At 35.5% G+C, this 6,042-nt stretch overlaps 1 protein-coding gene across 6 annotated transcripts in view; it reads right to left on the bottom strand.

Moving 5' to 3' along the window:
- LOC106870372 (uncharacterized) overlaps positions 1 to 4,806 on the bottom strand; it is a 213,924-nt gene extending 209,118 nt beyond the window's left edge. For 2 of the 6 annotated variants that reach the window (XM_052967713.1, XM_052967711.1), the window contains exon 1: positions 4,616 to 4,806. The gene's annotated coding sequence lies outside the window, so the exon portion shown is untranslated. Of the gene's footprint in view, positions 1 to 379; positions 573 to 2,726; positions 2,832 to 3,713; positions 4,067 to 4,615 lie in introns of those variants that run through there. The other 4 variants (XM_052967716.1, XM_052967712.1, XM_052967715.1 and 1 more) reach the window with 4 other exon arrangements.
- Positions 4,807 to 6,042: the final 1,236 nt, after the last annotated feature.

The raw sequence follows: 6,042 nt of genomic DNA, 5'->3' as shown, positions 1-6,042 counted from the left end.
TGTGTGTGTGTGTGTGTGTGTGTGTGTGTAGGCTGAAATGTAATTACGACAATAATAGTTACCAGCAAGGTCCTCTGAACAATAAAAGTCTATTGACATTTTGCTGTTGTTTCTAAAGTACCTGTGCTATTAGAAAACTATTTCCATAGTCAGAAACTGCTTCTTAATTGATGTTTTTTCAAGACAACTAGTTAATATAACCATAACTATTCTGATTTCAAACAACTTATCGTTAGTTTATAATGGTAATGGTCCAGTGCAAAGTTGTTTCGATTTTAAAAGACATTTATTTCATTTCTCTCAATTACACACAATGAGTTGGAACACTTAAGCGAATCAACGAAGCAGGTGTAATGCTAGCAAAAACGAAAGTAAATACCTTACGATACTTAGTTTCCTCTCCGAGTTCCAATCACACTTACGTCGACTGTATCCGTCATTCTTCCAAGTAGATCAAATTATTCGGAAGGCATCGATCTGATCGATTATGTATAGGCCCTTCCCTACAAATTATGATCTTGCATTTATAATTGAAAAAAAGATTACTTCTGGGCAAAAATGAAAACTAAGGACTAATCTTCAAAACGGTGAATTAGCAGAATAGTTAGAGCACCGGAGAAAATGCCTGCCGTATTAAGTTATTGCCCTTTATGTTCTGAGTTCAAATCCCGCCGAGGTCAACTTTGTTTTTCATTTTTCCAGACACAAAAGTATTAGTGATGTATTGAGGTGTTACCTATAATGCATTGTCGATTGAATATGTAACCTTTAAGTATTTTTAATGATTCTTAAAGTTACTGAAAGCGAAAACAAATTCTCGTGCCAGAAATAGTAAAGAAGAAACAATATACTAGGATTTGTTTCAAATAAATTTATATGGCAATTTAATGAAATTAAATACAGAAGAGAGAAAAACAAATATAAAATCAAACCAACAGTTTTCGAGTAACAATTTTTAATTGTAATAGTTTAATAATGCTTTGTAAAACCAAAGGAATAAACTAATTAAAGCATACAGTTGGATCCCATAATTTATTATTATCGTAGAGGCACTACAATTTTTTAAAGTCGTTATTAATAACAATTGTTATTCAATGTCATTAATTAATTTATATATTTTTGTTAGCCAGAAGCACTCGTTAACGCGCTTTTTATTTAGAATCACTGAATAAATACCGCATGTTTTTAGTGGTTCAGACGAGTTGTTTTGAAAAAGGTGATATGTAGAGAGAAAGGAAAAAAATGCTATATAAAGTATAACTTTCAAAAATGATTTTTTAAAAAATTATCTTTATGAAACTTATCTCTCGGAATGCTAACAAACACTAACATTACAGTCAACTTAAAAAAGAAGAAAAACAACTAGAATGGCTGCAATCCAAATAGGTTTCTCTATTCTTAACTGCCCGATACTAAACTATTCTCGATCACATTAACTCACTGACAACACGTCCTGTTTCGAATAAGGGTGAAGATATTAGATGATGACAATGAGTATGAAGGTAAGATATACAACAACCCCAGTTTTCCTCTGCAAGTCAAAACGAGTGAACATAGGACATATTTGTCGAGAAACTGATGCGATTGTTTTTTGTTTTATTTTTGTTTTTTCTTCGATCAACTTACAAATCGATCTGATATATCTGCATAATATGTCTACATGTATATTTATGCAGTCTTGATATTCGTATGCATATCTGTCTACATATAAGCGTATGAAAGATGTGTTCTTTCTCGCAAAGGAAAAAAAGATTTATGTTGGTATACTCAGGATGGGGCGTGAAAACTGGTGAAATAGTGCATGAAGCTTCTGATTGTAGTAATAGAGAAGAATGATTTGGTGATGGTGGGGATAATAATAATAATAATAATAATAATAATAATAATAATAATCTAGATTGCTTGTGTTGGCAGTGAAAGTGGCGAAAATAATAGGACGTGGGAGGAGAGTAACCGACATGGTCACGTTAATAGCCGTCTTTTCAGCAGTAGGACGGCTTTTGCAAAGTGCAGTTACAACAAGAGAAGGTGAAAAGGCTGCAACGACAATAAACGGGCAAAACAGGACACGTAACACTGGGAAATTATCGAAAGTTTATAACAGACACTACACAAAAGGTCAACCACAAAAGTAAAATGAAAACATATATCATGCCAATCAATAGGGGTACCCTTAAATTTAGAGACTTATTCTGTCGGGCCCTACATGATATCACTCTTTCGTCGCTTCTTTTAATGTAAATACTTGTTTCTACATTGTCAATCAGAATAAGAGAGAGTGTAGAAGTGATCGGAAATAGGTGACCCTTTCGAGCATAACGTACAACGATAAATAAAAGATGTTAAAATACAGAGGTGATTGTGTGTAAAACAGAGCAGGCATAAAGGCGAGCAAGATTTTGGGCTGAGGCATCGCAATTTGTCTGTAAGTGAACCGTATGTGTTACTGTTGACAATAAGTGGTTCGATAAATTTACAAGCAATAAGAATAAATATAGAAGTGATATTAAGCGTGTTAAACACATATACACAGGCCTGCGTATACAGTTCAAGATACGTCTTTCTCAGTAAGAAACTGTTTTCGGAGATACAGACAAAATAATCGATAGTGAGCATATCTGAAGAAAAGAATATGCCAGAAATCTAAAACATTTGCAAAAAGAGGAAGGAAAGGAGAAGTGGTGGTAGATGTTGGCCACTGTAAATAATTGTCTCTCTCCACTCACCTGTCCTTTACTGACCGCGACCTACAAACCCATTCGAAGTGCAGATAGATAGATATAAACACCACACTGAGGCATCTGTCACACATTCACATGCTGCTGGGACACTACTAATGATTTGAACAGAGAATCTATTATTTTCAATGAAAAGATATTGAAGAACATCGACGAGTAAAAGCGACTGAGAGTGAGAGAGAAATAGAATGAAGGTAACCCTACTCCTAGGTACAGTTCTACAAAATTGCAAAAGTAAAGTATATGTGTGTATATGTTATGTCCGCAACCTATATGCATTAAACAAGACATATCCAATGCATCCACATGTATATAGAAAAGAGAAGTGACACATTAATCACCATTACATCACAGAAATGATAGCAATAGATCATTACATAGACAAACAACTTCAGTGTGTATGTGTATTCCTACATGTTTCTCCCTTTTCTTCGTCTGACAGCATACATGTTGTTTACTCGTGTATGCAAATCTATAGAACCAAATCGAAGCATATCTAGATTGATTCGCCTTCACAGAGACATACTAACGACACACACACACGAATAAATAACACTGTGTGTATGACACTGATGCAAACAGACAGACACACACACACACACACATGTCTGTGTGTGTGTGTGTTTAAAATTTAACAAAAACAACGACTACAAAGAAAAAAAATTGAATTAAAACAATAGATGATGGGGAAAGATAAATACGACAGAAAATCAATAGAGAAAGAAAGAAAACGAATTTATATGGAGAGAGAGAAATACGGTAAAATATATAAGGAGAAAAGATAGAAAAAAAAGACAGAGAAATAGAGATTATAGCTAGAGGTAAATAGAGAAAGAAAACGAGAAAGCGGCAAAAATATGTTTAAAGGACATAAAATAAATATAGAATGATAATACTGGAGTGTAAAATGAAATAAAAAAGGAAAAAGAAACGTGTGGTGTTAAACGAAGGAAAAAGAAAGACAATATAATTCACCTGGTCTTTTCTGAGTATGTGTACGAAATACAGAATCCAATGTTGATGTATGTATGTATATATATATATATATATATATATATATATATATATATATATATATGAGAGAGAGAGAGAAACAGTATATAAGCGATGCTTTGTAAAGAGACCAAGAGAAGGAAGGCTGGCTGTTTTTACACACACGGCGCGGCAACTCTATATATCCAAAGTAAGCCAGACACATAAAACTGACGTCTTATATAGATACACATATAATATACACACACACACACACACATATATGGTGGAGAGAGAGAGAGAGAGACAGAGTGTATGTATGTGTGTGACATATATATACATAATACATATGTATATATATGTATATATTTACAGACACACACACACTCACAACATAATTGTATGTGCGCGTGTGTATATATATATATATATATATATATGTGTGTATGTATATGTAAACTATGTGTACATAGATACACACCAAGCTTGGCATGCACTGTTTGGAGATAGAAGGGAAGGGAAAGGGGGGGCGCTATGGTAACATAGACACTATCACGACACTACTGCTGTTTTTGCTTGATCACTTTGCAAGCCCAGTAGTGAAGTTTAGGCAAGTAATAGTAGCAGTGAGTACTATGCGTGTATTAGTCGTTCGGTAGAATTAGCAATAGTACTTACTATGCGATGTTTAATAAATAAATAAATAAATATAACTGCGGCTCTACATAGTAAGTAGTTTTGTTTTCGTCGGAATTTTGTTAGTTTTTTTTTTTTTTTTTTTAATATCTGCTTTTCTACTTACTACTTCATTGTACTAACTACACTAACAAAATGGTTTTGTTTCGTACATATTTTACAGAGCCATTCGCAGATTAGAGAGAGAAAGAGAAAAGAAGGCAGCTCACGGTAATAGTGGAGATGATTGTGTAGCGTCCGTAGCACCAGTGGTGGTGATAGTAATAGCGGTGCAGTTATAGCGAGCGTCCGTAACGGTAGTAGTGGCAGTAGAACCAACGAGAGTAACCCTCTCTCTCTATCTGTCTATCACTCTCACTTTCCGTCTTTCTCTCTCACTCTCACTTTATCTATCTATGATCGCTCGACCTGCTGGCAATAACAGCCAGATTGTCCCTCAAAATCACACTCTGTCGTGTAGTCTTTGAATGAAAAAAAAAAAAAGAATAAAAAACACTGATTAATGTTGCCCGAGTTCGTTGTTTATTTCGGAACACCTCCTCCCCCACAAAACAAAAACAAATAGGCGGGATGGTCGTGGCTTGCTCGATCAGAGCCGATCAGATGGTGGGATGGTGGGGAATATAAGCAACAACAACAACAACAACAGTATCAGCAACATTTAACAGTAGTAGTACTAATACAAATGTTTACAGTGGTAGCGGTGCAGTTTGTAACGCCTGCAACAACAGCAACTACAACAGACAGTAATAAGTAGTAGTAGTAGTAGTAGTAGTTGTTGTTGTTTAGGGGTTGCTGTAGGGTCAATAGCGTCCGTAGTAGCAGCAGCAGCACAAACAGTAGCAAGTAGCAGTATTAGTAGATTAAAGTACTAGTGGGTGTGGTGGGAGTAGTAATTAATAGTTGTGGTGGTTTGTCGTCGTTGTCGTCGTTACAGTTAAAACTAGTATCGTCTGCTGCAGTTGCTGCAAAGGGTGGTGGTGGCAGTGTTTGGTAAAATGCCTGAATAGTTTGCAAGGGTTTTTTTTTTTTGATGGGGGATTGCACTAAATACGACTGCATCGATGATGGTGACATATGCTTTTAAGGAAGTATGCAATTTTTTTTTTTTTTACATAAGCTATGTATTTAGAAGTCGCCCTTACACAATACATACACACACACACACACACACACACACACACACACACACACACACACACGGTGCTATCATAGATTTATTAAGAGAAGGAAATAAGTTGTGCCTTTCCGATGTGCACTAGCGATACTAATCGGAAGCATCTACGAATTGCACCGTTACACACGCGCGCGTACATACACATACATATCACATTCGTCCTTCATGACTCTGAAAACGACCACATTAGTAACTTTACTCTTCGTGAGTGATGAGGTGGGTTACCAGGCCAATACTGGCTTAAGATATTGGTAACCCCATGGTTACAGTGGGAGCACTGAATAACCTAATTAGGCCCCGGCTGGATTCTTACTTTGTGTGCTGACATTCTCTCTCTCTCTCCATAGATAGATAGATAGATAGATAGATAGACAGACAAACAGATAGAAAGATAGATGGATAGATAGACAGATAGACAGACAGACAGATAGAAAGATAGATAGATAGATAGATAGATAG

Source organism: Octopus bimaculoides, chromosome 1 (genome assembly GCF_001194135.2).
Source record: "Octopus bimaculoides isolate UCB-OBI-ISO-001 chromosome 1, ASM119413v2, whole genome shotgun sequence".
Classification (NCBI taxonomy): domain Eukaryota; kingdom Metazoa; phylum Mollusca; class Cephalopoda; order Octopoda; family Octopodidae; genus Octopus; species Octopus bimaculoides.
This window is presented reverse-complemented; position numbering and strand designations above follow the sequence as displayed.